Source organism: Myotis daubentonii, chromosome 3 (genome assembly GCF_963259705.1).
Source record: "Myotis daubentonii chromosome 3, mMyoDau2.1, whole genome shotgun sequence".
Lineage (NCBI taxonomy): Eukaryota > Metazoa > Chordata > Mammalia > Chiroptera > Vespertilionidae > Myotis > Myotis daubentonii.
In genome coordinates, this window is record NC_081842.1 from 126,446,531 (window position 1) to 126,463,062 (window position 16,532).

The 16,532-nt window shown below is 46.1% G+C and overlaps 1 long non-coding RNA gene across 1 annotated transcript in view; it reads left to right on the forward strand.

Moving 5' to 3' along the window:
• The window catches only part of LOC132230680 (uncharacterized), a 52,286-nt gene that overhangs the window by 31,368 nt on the left and 4,386 nt on the right, over positions 1-16,532 (forward strand). Inside the window, exon 3 of the long non-coding RNA XR_009451909.1 lies at positions 14,452-14,701. This is a non-coding gene — a long non-coding RNA (uncharacterized LOC132230680). The remainder of the gene's footprint in view (positions 1-14,451; positions 14,702-16,532) is intronic.

The window sequence follows — 16,532 nt, forward strand, 5'->3', positions numbered from 1 at the left end:
ATATGTCCATTTCCTCCAGGTTGTCTGGTTTGTTAGAGTAGAGTTGTTTATAGTATTTTTTTTTAACAATTCTTTGAATTTCTGAGGGGTCTGTTGTTATTTTGCCTCTTTCATTTCTGATTTTGTTTATTTGAGTCCTCTCTCTTTGATTCTTGGTGAGCCTGGCTAGAGGCTCATCAATCTTGTTTATCCTTTCAAAGAACCAGCTCTTGCTTTCATTGATCTTTTGTATTGTTTCTTTGGACTCTATGTCATTTATTTTTGCTCTGATCTTTACTAGCTCTTTTCTTCTGTTCACCCTGGGATTGTTTTGTTGTTCTCTTTCTAATTCTTTGAGTTGTAGAGTTAAATAAGTTACTATTATTTTTTCTTGTTTTTTGAGGTAGGCCTGTAGTGCTATAAACTTCCCTCTCAGGACTGCTTTCATTGTGTACCATAGATTTTGGGTTGTTGTACTGTTACTGTCATTAGTTTCCAGGGTGTTTTTAATTTCTTCTTTGATCTCACTGGTAACCCAATCATTATTTAGTAACATGCTATTCAGCTTCCAAGTGTTTGAGTTTTTTGGGTTGTTTTTATTGTGGTTTATTTCTAATTTATGCCCTTGTGATCTGAGAAGATGCTTGGTATAATTTCAATCTTCTTGTTTTCGGGGAGACTTTGCTTGTGACCCAATATGTGGTCTATTTTTGAAGATGTCCCATGTGCACTTGAGAAGAACGTATATTCCATGGCTTTGGAGTGAAATGTTCTGAAGATGTCAATTAAGTCCATCTGATCTAGTGAGTCATTTAGGATTGCTGTTTCTTTGCTGATTTTTTGTCTAGAGGATTTATCCAGTGATGTCAGTGGTGTGTTTAAGTTCCCTATTATGATTGTGTTGTTGATCTCTCCCTTGTTATTTTCCAGGAGTTTTTTTATGTATTTGGGTGCTCCTGCATTGGGTGCATATATGTTTATAAGGGTTATATCCTCTCGTTGTATTGATCCCTTTAATATTATGAAGTGGCCTTCCTTATCTCTTGTTATGGCCTTCACTTTGAGGTCTATTTTGTCAGATATAAGTATTGCTACTCCAGCCTTTTTTTCATTTCCATTTGCCTGAAAGATATTTTTCCATCCCTTCACTTTCAGTCTGTGTGAGTCCCTTTTTCTGAGGTGGGTCTCTTGTAAACAGCTTATATATGGGTCATGTCTTTTTATCCATTCAGCCACTCGATGTCTTTTGATTGGAGTGTTTAGTCCATTTACATTTAAAGTTATTATTGAAAGGTACATGCTTGGAGTCATTTCTATTTTCATGCCAGTGTTCTTTCTTACCTTTATATTTCTTCTTTTTACAGCATTCCTTTTAGCATTTCTTGCATTGCTGGCTTGGTAGTGATAAACTCCCTTAGCCTTTTTTTGTCTGCAAAGCTCCTGATTTCCCCTTCAATTTTGATTGATAGTCTTGCTGGATAGAGTATTCTTGGATTCAGTCCTTTGCAACACTTTGTATACCTCCTTCCATTCCCTTCTAGCTTGATGTGTTTCTGTTGAGAAATCATTTGATCATCTGATGGGGGATCCTTTGTAGTTAACTCTCTGTCTCTCTCTTGCAGCCTTTAAGATTCTCTCTTTGCCGTGTACATTTGCCATCGTTATTATGACATGTCTTGGTGTGGGTCTTTTGGGGTTCATCTTGCCTGGGACTCTCTGTACTTGTGTAACTTTTTTCTTCCCCATAGCTGGGAAGTTTTCTGTCATTATTTCTTCAAATAGATTTTCTAATCCTTGCTGCTCTTCTTGTCCTTCTTGCAGCCCTATTATGCGTATGTTACTTCATTTCATGTTGTCCCAAAGCTCCCTTAGGCTCTCCTCCTGCTTTTTAATTTTTCTCTCCAGTTGCCTTTGAGATTGAGCTTGTTTCTCTGCCTTATCTTCTAACTCACTAATTCGGTCCTCTGCTTCTTCTAGTCTGCTGTTGAAACTTTCCATGGTGTTTTTGATTGTAGCCATATCACTTTTCATTTCTTCCTGATTCTTGCATAGGTTGTTGATTTTCTCATCCATCCGGTGAATGAATTGTACAACCATTATTCTGAATTCTTTTTCTGTCATGTTGCATGCTTCAACTTCATTAATTTCCTTTCTTGGCGACTCCTCATTTTCATTCCTCTGGGTGTTGTGTCGTCTCTTCATTCTGACTATCTCCCAATGGTTCAAACTTCGAATTGCGTGGGCTTGGGCCGTGTGCAGTGGGAGCCTCCCACCACCCTAGTGTCACTGAAGAGCTCTGACACTAAGATGTCTGTTTTGTTTTTGTTTTTGTTTTTGTTTTTAATATATATTTTATTGATTTTTTACAGAAAGGGAGAGGGATAGAGAGAAACATCGATCAGCTGCCTCCTGCACCCCCCCCACTGGGGATGTGCCCACAACCAAGGTACATGCCCTTGACTGGAATCGAACCTGGGACCCTTGAGTCCGCAGGCCAATGCTCTATCCACTGAGCCAAACCGGTTAGGGCTAAGATGTGTTGTTGTTGTGGGTTGGTGGGAACCAGGCTCGCTCAGAGTCAGTGTTGCCAGCGCTCAACGTGGCCTCGTGCGTGCCCTTAGAATCAGGGACCCTGCCTACACTGTGCTGAAATAGAGACCCCCCTGGAGCGTGTTGAAAATCAGCACCCACAGTGTGCCCCAGGAGTCAGAGTTCCCTAAGAATCCAGTATCAGAGTTTCTGTTGCTTTGTGTGACCTCACATTGAGAATCAGGTTCCCTGTGTGCCCTTGCACCAAGAATTGGAGTCACTGGCTCTTAGTATGAATGCACAGGGAATCAGGATCTCAGGTACAGGTGATAGGAAACACAGTCAAGCCACTGGTGCTTGGTTCTGCCGCCTGCCCAGAGAATTGGGGTCCCTGGGCCCGTGCTACACAGGACAGATTCCCAGTGTTTGCACGATTGCTCCCAGCCCAGGACTCCTGAAGCCGGCAGTGCACGCAGGATCAGTTCCAAGGTGCTCGAGCACTTCCAGGCTAAAGTTCCTGTAGCAGCACTGAGGCCCAGGCAAGGGGTGGGTCTATCAGTTACTATGGTGCTGCCCCGGAGCCTGCAGGGAGGGGGATGGGCTCTGTTACTCAAGGATCTGCCCTGGGGATTTCTGAACTTTTGTTGTCCGCAGGTCTGTAGCTGTGGTCACAGGTCTCTGTGCCCAGTGGCTGCAGGGTCCTGGTATGTGTCTGAGATCAGACTGGGTGGTGCTGAGGCCAGGATCCTAGTCTCAAGAAGCTTTGTTTTCCAAGATGGCGTGGTTGCTGTGCCCGTGCTGGCTGTCCAGGAGTGTTTGCACAGGGAGTGGAGCTCCGCCGTCTAAGACTGCCAGGTTTAGCAGCCCCTTAAAAGACCTGCAGAATCTAACTGTCCCTAGCTCATACACACACACACCACACACGTCCACACACGTCCACACACTCCTCTATCACTTCCTTGCGCTCTCACACTCTCTCCCTCCCTACCTTCCTGCCGGTTGCCATTTCCTCTTGGCGCCATTTTCCTCTTGGAGTAATTTCGAGTTCTTTCATTTTTATTTTTATTTATTTATTTATTTATTAACTAAATCATTATTGTTCAGATTATTACATTTGTTCCTCTTTTTCCCCCCATTACTCCCTCCACCCAATTCCCACCCCACCCTCCTCCCTCACTCCCCATCCACTGTCCTCATCCACAGGTGCAAGATTTTTGTCCAGTCTCTTCCCGCATCCTTCTCACCCCTTTCCCCCACAAGAATAGCCAGTCCACTCCCTTTCTATGCCCCTGATTCTATTATAATCACCAGTTCATTCTGTTCATCAGATTATTCACTTGATTTTCAGATTCACTTGTTGATAGATGTGTATTTGTTGTTCATAATTTGTATCTTTACCTTTTTCTTCCTCTTCCTCTTCTTAAAGGATACCTTTCAGCATTTCATATAATACTGGTTTGGTGGTGATGAACTCTTTTAGCTTTTTCTTATCTGTGAAGCTCTTTATCTGGCCTTCAATTCTGAATGATAGCTTTGCTGGATAAAGTAATCTTGGTTGTAGGTTCTTGGGATTCATCACTTTGAATATTTCTTGCTACTCCCTTCTGGCCTGCAAAGTTTCTGTTGAGAAATCAGCTGACAGTCCAAAGGGTACTCCCTTGTAGGTAACTGACTGTCTTCCTCTTGCTGCTTTTAAGATTCTCTCTTTGTCTTTAGCTCCTGGCATTTTAATTATGATGTGTCTTGCCCAGTCGGTTTGGCTCAGTGGATAGAGTGTCGGCCTGCACGCTGAGGGGTCCCAGGTTCGGTTCTGGTCAGGGGCGTGTGCCTTGGTTGCGGGTACGCCCCCAGTGGGGGGTGTGCAGGAGGCAGCTGATCAATGTTTCTAACTCTCTATCCCTCTCCTTTCCTCTCTGTAAAAAAATCAATAAAATATACTTTAAAAAAATTATGATGTGTCTTGGTGTGGTCCTCTTTGGATTCCTTTTGTTTGGGGTTCTCTGCACTTCCTGGACTTGTAAGTCTATTTCTTTCACCAGGTAGGGGAAGTTTTCTGTCATTATTTCTTCAAATAGGTTTTTAATATCTTGCTCTCTCTCATCTTCTGGCACCCCTATAATTCAGATGTTGGTACGCTTGAAGCTGTCCCAGAGGTTCCTTACACTATCTTCGTATTTTTGGATTCTTTTTTCATTTTGCTTTTCTGGTTGGGTGTTTTTGCTTCTTTGTATTTCAAATCGTTGACTTGATTCTTGCAATCCTCTAGTCTGCTGTTGGGAGTCTGTATAATATTCTTTATTTCAGTCAGTGTATGCTTAATTTCTGGTTGGTCCTTTATCACAACCTGGAGAGTCTCATTAGATTTCTTGTAGATCTCATTAAGTTTATCTGCAGTCTCTAGAAAATTCTTGAAAAACCTTAAAAGTGTGGTTTTGAACTCTATATCCAGTAGTTTTCTTTCCTCCATTTCTGTCATTTGTGTCCTTTTTCTTTGTCTCCGCATTTTTTATGCTTCCCTGTGTTGATAAAGTGGTTTTCTGTGCTGAATGTCCTCTAGTGCCCAGTGGTTCAGCCTCCCCAATTACCTGAGGAGGACACTCTTGGTGCACCCCCTTGTGGTCTTTGTGCACAGTCTAGTTGTAGTTAAGCCTTGATTGTTGTAGTTATCACTGGGAGGAATTGATCTCCAGGCCAATTGGCTGTGAGAATCAGCTGTGTCTGCAGTGGGAGAACTTCTGTGCTGTTGACACCCCTCCAGGGCAAGACTTGCTTCAATGGGGCTTTGGTGCTCACTGAGTCTGCCCCTGAGTGTGTCCTTTATGGTTCCATGGAGCTGCAAACTGGATGGTCCCACTCTGACCTTTGGGTTTCCTGGCTCCTGGATCTTTAGGGAGGTGCTAATCTAGCCTTTGCCTGAGGCTATCTAGCAAAAGCCTCCCTGCAGGTATGGCATTTTAATTATGATGTGTTTTGGTGTGGACCTCTTTTGGTTCCTCTTATTTCAAATCGTTGATTTGATTCTTGGAATCCTCTACTCTACTGTTGAATCCCTATAAGTTATTCTTTATTTAAGTTAGTATATGCTTAATTTCTGAGTGTTCGTTTTTCATGTCTTTGACATGCTCACTAAGTCTTTTGAAGCTCTTATGAAAATTCTTGAGTAACCTTATAACTGTGGTTTTGAACTCTGTATCCAGCAGTTTGCTTTCTTCCATTTCTTTCATTTGTGGCATGCTTCTTTGTCTCTGCATTTTGGCCGCTTCCCTGTGTTTGTTTCTATGTATTAGGTAAAGCTGCTATGTCTCCTGGAGGTGGTAGAGTAGCCTTGTGTTGTAGGTGTCCTGTAGGGCCCACTGGCTTAGCCTCCATAGTCACCTGAACTGGGCATTTTAGGTGCACCCCTGTATGGGCTATGTGCACAGTCTTGTTGTAGTTGAGCCTTAATTGCTGTTGGTGTCACTGGGAGGAACTGACCTCCAGGAAAATTGTCTGTGAGGACCAGCTTCAACCACAGTGCGAGAGCTGTGCAGGAAACAACACTATGGAGAAGGACTTGCCTCTGTAGGGTTTTGGTGCTCACTGAGTCTGCCCCTTGAGGTTGTCATTAGAGTTGTAGTCTGAAGCTGTGGTCTGAAACTGTTCACTGGGTGCACTGGCTCTAGGGTCTCCAGGAAGGTGCAAATTAAGCCATTGCCTAGAGCGACCCAGTAGGAGCTACAAAGAAATCTGCAGATGCCTTCTATTTGTGTTGGGTTTGTAAGTGCCCAAGTGAGGCCCAGCTGGGAAGTGAGGCAGTCTGGTGCTAGTGCCAGGTCTTGGGCCTTTAATTGATAGTTTTGGGGCATGCTGACACCAACTGCAGTTTGTTTGAGAGATTTCAGCAAAGTCTGAGGCCTGAGCCTGGACAGGCCATTCATATGGAAAAGCTGCTGCAAACAGCTTGGATGGGGCTGCAAATTGTATGGGGCAGGGTCTCAAGGAATCATCAGGGTGGAGCAAACAGGTTGAGCCACGATGATGGAGACTCAGATATAGCTGCCATTCAGCCCTCTGACAGGGGAGTTCCAGCACAGGAACAATAACCCCTGGGAGCACTCCTATCTGGGAGAAAGCTACCCCTGAGTTCCTGCCCCAGTGCCAGACACATGTGTCTGGGTCCCCTGATGCCTTCTGGTGCTGGAGCTCACAGGGGTGGAGTCCTAGTAAGTTTGTGTGCCAGCCCTCTAAGAGGGACACCTGGGTCTCCAGCAGCCTCAATCCCTGCTGGTTTTTACAACCCAAAGTTATAGAGACTTCTCTTTCCAGCTGTGGGACCCTGGGTTGGGGCAGATCTAGTATAGGACTGGGACCCCTTGTTCCTCATGGGAAGTCTCCACAGGGGCCATCTCTCTTCTGATTAAAAAACAGCACGCATGGATGTCAGATCAGCCCGTTCTGTGCCTCTGCCCCTTACCAGTCTCAATGTGCTTTCTGCTTTATTTCTCTAGTTGTAGGACTTCCATTCAGCCAGCTTTCAGGTGGTTCTGAATGATGGTGATTCTGTATTTTAGTTGTAATTTTGATGTGGTTGTGGGAGGTGGCAAGCACTGGCATTTACCTACACCACCATCTTGTTCCTATTGTTTGGTTCTTTTTTATAGTTTCAATCTCTTTAGTAAAGTATTTCTTTTGTTCATTAATTTTCTTCCTGAGTTCATTGAATCTCCTTTCTGAGTTTATTTTCTGAATTATCTCATTGAGTTTCCTCAAATTGCCATCTTGAATTCTTTGTCATTTAAGTCACACTCTTTCCTGACTTTGAGTTTGGTTTCTGGAGACTTGTCATTTCTTTTTGGGTTACCATGTTACTTGATGTATTATTCTTCTGCTCACACATGTGAAGTACTAGGCTCTTGTTTAGTTACTGTTTTGATCTTAACAATTCAGCAGGTTAATAACCATATGTTTTTCTTTTGTTTACCAATAGATAACACTAGAGTGCAAATTTTTGTTTCCTCTTACCTCTGTTACTTTGCTGCCAGGTTGGAGATGAGAGGAGTGTTTGTCATGAAAATTGACTACTGTGTGATGGGGTAGTGGGTTTCCCCACTGTGTTAGCTCACCTTGGTCTTAGGGCACCACCTCCATGGTCGGGTGGATGTGTAGGGTAGGGAGAGCCAGGCTTAGGAGCCTGTAGCATTGTTGCTAATGGCTTTTAGCACCTTTGTGCTGTTTAGTACCTCTCAAGTTCTGCCACCAGGTTTCCTCACAATTGGGGGGGGGGGTTGCTTCTTGGGCACCGATGTTGCCACTGCCCTTCTTACCCTCCACTGTGCCATAGTCTGTGGGCTGCAGTGTGGTCAAACCCTGATTCCTGCAGCTGCTGCCGAACTGCCCCTGCAGACACTATCCCTGTCCTGCCTCCCATCTTGCCTCCCCTACACATTTCAATACACCCACCTGCAGATGTACTCATGTGTGGATCTCTCAGACATGTCTGTGTATTGAGCAAATGAGCCTTTATTGGATTGTAGACATCCTACTTGTAAATTTAGGGGAAGATAAAAAGGAGTCTTCTCACTTCACTGTGATGGTTACACCACTTTTCTCATGTGTGCGTCTTTTTTGTGAACCAGTTATAAGAATTGCTTTAAAGCCTTCATGTGACAATTCCATGAGGTCTTCTCAGGCTTGACATGTATTGTCTTTTGCCACCTGAGAGTATTATGGTCTTTTGCATGTCAAATAACTTTGTTTTGTGTCATGGACATTGTCAATGTTGTGTTGCATGGCCCCTGGCTCCTATTGAGATTATCTGGAGAATGTTGGTCTTTTTGTTTTCAACCTGGTTAGGGTCAGACTGCATGCTCTCCCTTGATCTTGTGTGGATGGTGGTTAAAATGCCCGTTTAATTCTCAAAACCTTTAATATGTTGGTTTGAGTCTGTCCCACTCATAAAACTCGTGCGGGTTCCTATACAGAATGAAAGGAAGGTCTCTTTCTCTTTCTGCTATCCTGGGCTTCTCCTCTCACTCTCACTTTAGCCCCCAAGGGATACTTTCCTTAATTAGAAAGATGCTTCTCTTTACCTCAGATTTTATGTAGCCAGCCACATCATGGCCACTACTGCGCTGCTCCACAGGGGGGTTGCCTTTGAAGCGTAAGTCACATGCTCAGGAGAGAGGTCCTGTTCCCTGCAGTCTGATGCTTCCCTGTGCAGATGATTCTCCGTACTGACACAATCCATCTGCTTTCAATTTCAGCATCCTCAAGTAATTTTTTCATATTTTTGCCAAGAGATTTTAGTTGAAATTAGTGGGATAGGCAGTCACTGGCTCAAGGTGTCAGGATGGAACTGGAACTCTGCAACACTTAATAGAAGTTTGAGCCTGGAAAAGCTACTACATCTCTATGCCTCTGGATCCCTACTTGTGCAATGGTGGTAGCAACATTACCTACCTCATTTTTCATTTTTGGCATTGTGTCCTGAAAATAAAATGTGATTATGGGCTTTAAGCACTAGTAACAGACAATAAGTGCTCAATATACATTAAGGTATTATTCATGTATGTACCATAAGAGTGAACATTTTGGATTAGCATTACTGGAAAAAAAATAGTAAGAACTAAAAAGTTAGAAGTTGTTGGTTTGACTACCTGGATGCTGATGCTTGAAGGTTAAAAAGAGAGGACATTTAGAAGAGCAAAATATTTTATGCCAATTTTGTAGCCACTGAAATTATACCCTTATCCTTTTCAATTGATACATATGGCAGTAATCAATACAGAATTTAAAGGACAGTTAAAGCAGCTTGCAGGTATACTATCTAATAAAGAGGGAATATGCTAATTGACGCTCATGCCATTGCAAAGATGGCAGTGCCCACAGCCAATAAGGAGGGAATATGCTAATTGACTGTCCACCCTCAAAGATGGTGGCGCCCACAGCCACAAGATGGCCAGCAGGGGAGAACAGTTGGGGGCAACCAGGTTGGCAGGGGAGGGCAGTTAGGGACGACCGGGCTGGCAGGGGAGGGCAGTTGGGGGCGATTGGGCTGGCAGAGGAGGGCAGTTAGGGGCGATCAGGCTGGCAGGCAGAAGCGGTTGGGAGCCAGCAGTCCTGGATTGTGAGAGGGCTGTCCGACTGATCAGGCCTAAACTGCAGTCGGATATCCCCCGAAGGGGTCCCAGATTGGAGAGGGTGCAGGCTGGGCTGAGGGACAACCCCTCCCTCAGTGCACAAATTTTGTGCACTGGGCCTCTAGTGCCTTTTATAAAATAACAAGTTAAATAAGAATGAAGGATATTCAGGGAGGGGCAAAAGTAGGTTTGCACTTGTAGGTCAAACAGTCTGTTCTTGTGTTATTATTTATTAACTTGAGGCCCAATGCACATCTGTGCACTGGTGGGGTCCCTCGGCCTGGCCTGTGGGGATAAGGCCAAAACTGGCTCTCCGACATCCCCAAAGGGGTCCCAGATTGTGAGAAGGCAGTTCTGGGGTGATGCACCCCAGAATCGAGCTCCCTCCTTTCTGGTTCCAGGTGCATCACCTGAGAACTGCAGTTGCCAAGTCACTGCAGCTTGGCAGCTCCTGCGTTGAGCATCTGCCCCTGATGGTCACAGCTACCGGTCAGAGTGTCTGCCCACTGGTTGTCATTGTGTGTCATAGCTACTGGTCAGATGGTCGAATGGTCGCACAGTCGCTTAGGCTTTTACATATATAGACTAGAGTCCCAGTGCACAAAATTTGTGCACCCAGGGGGTCCCTCAGTCTGGCCTGTGCCCTCTCACAGTCTGGGACCCCTCAGGAGATATCCACCTGCTGGCTTAGGCCTGCTCCCTGGGGGATTGGGTCTAAGCTGGCAGTCAGACATCCCTATGGCAGCCCAGAAGCCCTCGGGGGATGTCCACTTGCCAGAGGTGAGCAGGCCTAAGTTGCAGTCGGACATCCTTAGTGCTGCTGAGGAGGCAAGAAAGGCTCCTGCCACCACTGCTGTGCTAGCAGCCGTCACCCCTGTGGGAGCACACTGACCACCAGGGGGCAGCTCCTGCATTGAGCGTCTGCCCCCTGGTGGTCAGTGTGTGTCATAGTTACCAGTCATTCCCAGTCATTCTGCTGTTAGGGTCAATTTGCATATTACCCTTTTATTATATAGGATAGAAGCCTGGTGCACAGGTGGGGGCTGGTTGGTTTTCCCTGGTGTCCTGGATCAGGGCGGGGGTCCCGCTGGGGTGCTTGGCCAGCCTGGGTGAGGGGCTGAGGGCTGTTTTCAGGCTGGCCACAGCCCCTACACGATGAGGGGTCACGCTGGGGTGCCTGGCCAGTCTGGATTAGGGGCCGAGGGCTGTTTTTAGGCTGGTCACAGCCCCTTCAGGGTGGGGGGTTGCCGGGGTCCAGCCCCAGCGGGTCCAGGGGTCCCCAAAGGTGTGGACGGAGTCGGCGAAGAAGGAATGACACGGAGACAGCGTTCAGTTGATCAGCAGCCTAGCCAGGATCTCCAGCCAAGTTCTGGTCTTGATCTCCAGAGAGGCTCTGCTTCGGATCTCCAGCGAGGTTCTGTAGCCATGTTCCCTCGCTAGGTTCTCCAGCCAGGTTCTGTCCAGGCTCTCCAGTCAGGTTCAGTGTCCAGGTTCCAGTCAGGTTCTCCTGCCAATCTCTGTAGTCAGGTTCAGTCCAGGATCCCTTGCCATGTTCTCCCGCTAGGCTCTGTCTCTAGGCTCCGAGGCCAGTCCCTCTCCAGGATCCTCCGGCATGCTCTCTCCAGCGAAGTTCTTCTGTCTCTAGGCTCCGTGTAGGCTCTGTCTTCTTGATTCTGTTCTAAGTTCTGAGTCTTTCTGTCTTGTTACAACTGTATTTATACCAGTTGATTTAATCCTATCAATCTCTATTACAAAGGTTAGGGCGTTTCTTATCTCCATTCCAGGGAGAAAAGATTATGTAGTTTAAGCATGATTGTTCGTAGTTAAAGGGATTAATTACCCGCCTGGCACTTAGTTGAGGGGTTTTATTCCCTCCCTAACTTCAGGGGAAAATCCCTACCTGGGGATTCAACCTTTCTCGGAGAGGTGACTTTGGTTAAAACACAGCGCCAAGAAGGTGAGCAAACATATTAAGAACCGTATGCCATATATGCCAGGTCCCTTGAAACAGCAAGGATGGACCGGCTCCCGGCAAATTCCCCCTTTTTTATTTTTTAAAAGCAAGCATTAAAAAGAAAAACCTGAAACGCTCTCTTGTATCCATTTTAAGAGTAGGATTGGCGCTTTCTGCTATTACCTGAGTCCTGATCTATCACCCCAGGGAGAGCTTGCCAATCCTGCACTTTCCCGGGGTGGAAAGGCTGCAGTGGGGTTAAGGATAAGGCTCCTTGGGCCTACCTTCTCTCATGCCTCTACATTTACCTTTCTGGCACCTTTCCTTCCTCAGAAAAGCATGGACATACTTCTTGTATAAAATGTTCCATCTGACTGGGAGTAACCTTAACTCCTCTGCTAGCAAGCATATATGTTAAAAGATCAATACAGAGTCTTTTTTCTTTAGACTCAGTATGGCACATCTTCTTAATCTAAAGATCAATACAGAGTCTTTTTTCTTTGGACTCAGTATGGCACAGCTTCTCAATCTAAGTTCTGTACTATCCACCTTCTTACCCTATTTATACTCTATAGGGGGGTCTGTAGCACCCTGGTGGAGTCCTATCCGTCCCGAGTGTGGGGGTTTTCAAGGGGGGGGGGCTTACCTAAGGGAATCCTATTCCAGGGATTCCCAAAGGTGTGGACGGAGTCGGCGAAGACTATCCACCCTCTTCCTACGGTGGAGTCCTATCCGTCCCGAGTGTGGGGTTCTCAATGGGGGGGCTTACCTAAGGGAACCCTGTTCCAGGGGTTCCCAAAGGTGTGGACGGAGTCGGCGAAGACTATCCACCCTCTTCCTACGGTGGAGTCTGATCCGTCCCGAGTGCGGGGCGCTTACCTAGGGGTCCCTGTTCGGGCGCCAGATGCCGGGGTCCAGCCCCAGCGGGTCCAGGGGTCCCCAAAGGTGTGGACGGAGTCGGCGAAGAAGGAATGACACGGAGACAGCGTTCAGTTGATCAGCAGCCTAGCCAGGATCTCCAGCCAAGTTCTGGTCTTGATCTCCAGAGAGGCTCTGCTTCGGATCTCCAGCGAGGTTCTGTAGCCATGTTCCCTCGCTAGGTTCTCCAGCCAGGTTCTGTCCAGGCTCTCCAGTCAGGTTCAGTGTCCAGGTTCCAGTCAGGTTCTCCTGCCAATCTCTGTAGTCAGGTTCAGTCCAGGATCCCTTGCCATGTTCTCCCGCTAGGCTCTGTCTCTAGGCTCCGAGGCCAGTCCCTCTCCAGGATCCTCCGGCATGCTCTCTCCAGCGAAGTTCTTCTGTCTCTAGGCTCCGTGTAGGCTCTGTCTTCTTGATTCTGTTCTAAGTTCTGAGTCTTTCTGTCTTGTTACAACTGTATTTATACCAGTTGATTTAATCCTATCAATCTCTATTACAAAGGTTAGGGCGTTTCTTATCTCCATTCCAGGGAGAAAAGATTATGTAGTTTAAGCATGATTGTTCGTAGTTAAAGGGATTAATTACCCGCCTGGCACTTAGTTGAGGGGTTTTATTCCCTCCCTAACTTCAGGGGAAAATCCCTACCTGGGGATTCAACCTTTCTCGGAGAGGTGACTTTGGTTAAAACACAGCGCCAAGAAGGTGAGCAAACATATTAAGAACCGTATGCCATATATGCCAGGTCCCTTGAAACAGCAAGGATGGACCGGCTCCCGGCAGGGGGTCCCACTGGGGTGCCTGGCCAGCCTGGGTGAGGGGCTAATGGCTGTTTGCAGGCTGGCCAAGCCTCCCCGTGGGGACCCTCACCCCATAGGGGTGTGGCCAGCCTGGGTGAAGGGCTGATGGCTTTTGCAGGCTGGCCAAGACCCCAGTGGGGACCCTCACCCCATGGGGGTGTGGCCAGCCTGGGTGAGAGGCTGAGGGCTGTTTTCAGGCTGGCCATGTCCCCCAGCAGGGACTATTACTCCATGGGCCAGTGGTCAGCCTGGGTAAGGGGCTGAGGGCCATTATCAGGCTGGCCACAGCCCCTTCAGGGTGTGTGTGTGGGGGATCTTGCTGGGGTGTCTGACCAGCCTAGGTGAGAGGCTGAGGGTCGTTTTCAGGCTGGCTACATCCCCTTCAGGGTGGGGAGTCCCAGAGGGGGGCCTGCCCAGCCTGGGTGAGGGACTGAGGGCCGTTTTCAGCCTGCCACAGCCCCTTCATGGTGTGTGTGGGGGTCCTACTGGGGTGCCTGGCCAGCCTGGGTGAGGGGATGATGGCTGTTTGCAGGCTGGCCAAGCCCCTCAGTGGGGACCCTCACCCCATGGGGGTGTGGCCAGTCTGGGTGAGGGGCTGAGGGCTGTTTTCAGGCTGGCACACCCCCTTCAGGGTGGGGGTCCCTGCTAGGGGGCCTGTTCAGCTTGGGTGAGGGGCTGATGGCTGTTTGCAGGCTGGCCAACCCCCCAGCGACCCAAGCTCCCAGCATCTCCTTTTTCTTTTTTCTTTTAAGCACCTCTGTGAGCGGATTGCCAGGCTGGCTGGAAGCAGGTATCTGGGATTTATTTTTCTTCTATAATTGAAACTTTGTAGCCTTGAGCGGAGGCCACAGCCGGCCAGGGCTGGCAGGAAGCTTGGCTTCCTCCATCGCCAGGGAAACCCAAGCCTCCTGCTCGCTCCAGCTCCATGGCCACCGGCCACTGTCTTGGTTGGGTTAATTTGTATAGTCACTCTGATTGGTTTGTGGGCATAGCAGAGGTATGGTCAATTTGCATGTTTCTCTTTTATTAGATAGGATTACTGTGTTATTTTCCATATGAACTGTAAATTTACTTTTCCCCTATGGGTATAATAAATGAAAACTAAGGTTTTTGTTTACTTTCTGGGTGATACTACTGTTTCCATTTGCTCCCTTGCTAGATGGCTGAAAAGGAACATGAAACCCACTGAAGATCTTCAGTCAGTAATCCAGAAGCTGTCCAATTTTGGGCCAATTAAGTCAGTCAGCCTTTGTGGACAGCAAAGTGCCATCGTGGTATTTGAGAACACGACTTCAGCATGCAATGCTGTGAGTGCTTTTCACAGCAGGACCCCTGGCACCATGGTGCAGTGTTCCTGGCAACAACCATTTATGTCAAAAGTTGTAAGGGTCCCTTTACCAAAAACCTATGTAAGTTCTTTTTCTTTTTTTCCTGCCAAAATGTTTATTGTGAAATGGTCTTAAAACAAAGGAAAGCAAAGCTTACATCCAAATGAAATGTATGACACCAACTTGGATTTCTGAATACATTGTGGACTTTGTGCAGGAATGCCAAATTCCAACTATGAAGGCTATAACTGAATACTCTTACCATGCAAAAGTAAAATTTAATCTGCCATGCAACCATTATGCAAGACTTTGGCATAGGATTTGCTCGGAGTAACATTGCAACAGAATAATTGAGAAAAAAAAATTTGTTATAAAACAATAAAGTGATAAGGCCATCTATTTAAGTCTCATACTCAAGGAATATATTTTCTATTTATTACAAAAATTTTAAAATAGTGCAAAAGCAGTATGTGCAGTGTGTTATATCTGACATTAAAAAATTATTCTGCACAGGATGCACATGAAACTTTAGTTTGAAGTAAATAATCACATGCCAGAGAGCTCCTCACAGGCAAGAGTGCAAACTACATGTTGGGTCTGAGGAAACATGGCTAGTCCTCTGGATTTCCAGGCAGACACGCATTTTCCTCATAGAAATGCTGCATCAAGAGCTATGAGGCTACGCTACAGTCAAGGGAACAGAACAAGTTCTTTTTGGCAATGCTTAAAATCTAACCAGGAAAAGTCTTACTCAAAAGCAGCAAAAGGTACCTGGTTATAGAAAAAGTATGCTCTATCACATATGTGATATGGTGAGTCTGCTAATTTTAAAAGGCTGCAATAAATCTAGTGTGTTAAGTTTTTTAAAGTATCAAGGTTTAGCTCAGTTTTAAAGTGATCTTTTATGAAACGCTTACCACTCTAATGAAAACTCTGACAATAAAGTTATCTACATCGTGGCACTAGAGAAGTCATTTTGGATCTCTCCCAATGTACCCCCCCCCCCGGCCCCCGCTCCCATTCCTTGATTTATATGGGGTCAAGTTTGAATCCCTCAGCTGGTGTTGAAGTTTAACACATCTGCTGCATACTAAAAACCACTGGCTACAAAACAGTTCCAGAGCACCCAAAACAGGCATGCTTACGTGCCTCCACACTCTCCCCATTGGTTGTTTATGTAAAAGATCAAATTGTAATTTTGCTAAAAAAAAAACACAAAACAAAGATTGTTAGGAAAAGGGCACTTTTTAAAATAACTTGGCTGTTTTGCAGAATTGTAGACACCTCAATGGTTAAGAAAAAACAAAACTTATTGTGGCATCAGTGTAGCAGGAGAGTACATTTAGCTGTTTCACAGTTTCCTCCAGCATTCTTCTGGGGAAAGAAAACATTTCCACAAGTGGGGATTTAAAATAAATACCACAAACCTATAAAATTCAGATAATGTAGTAGTTGTAATTCTGACTTGGGTAATTCTATTTTGGGAATAAAAATTAGATGTGGAACTCTAAAACTGCCAGGTGTAACAAGTTTCTCAATGATGGGTGTTTTAGATGAAATTCTTTAATAGGTGTGACTATCCTGGCATGCTGGATATTACCAAGTCTTGGTATTGGACACTCAATACATCCTCTGTCACCATGACAACCAAAAATATGCCCTAGCACTCCCAAATACTGTTAGGTGACAGCACTAGCCCGGTAGAGAACACTAGTATGGTGTCATCAAATTCTAAATGATCAACTGGCTCCAGGGCAATGTGAGAGCAGCAGCTGAGATTGCCAAGGCCCAGCACATGGAGAGGAAGTGGGTGGGGGGGCACCTGGAGTTGAGAGGACTGAGGCCCCATAAGGCTCTCATTCCTTCACCAGAGTCAGGAGTTGAACATCAAAACTATGTAAATTCTTAAAGC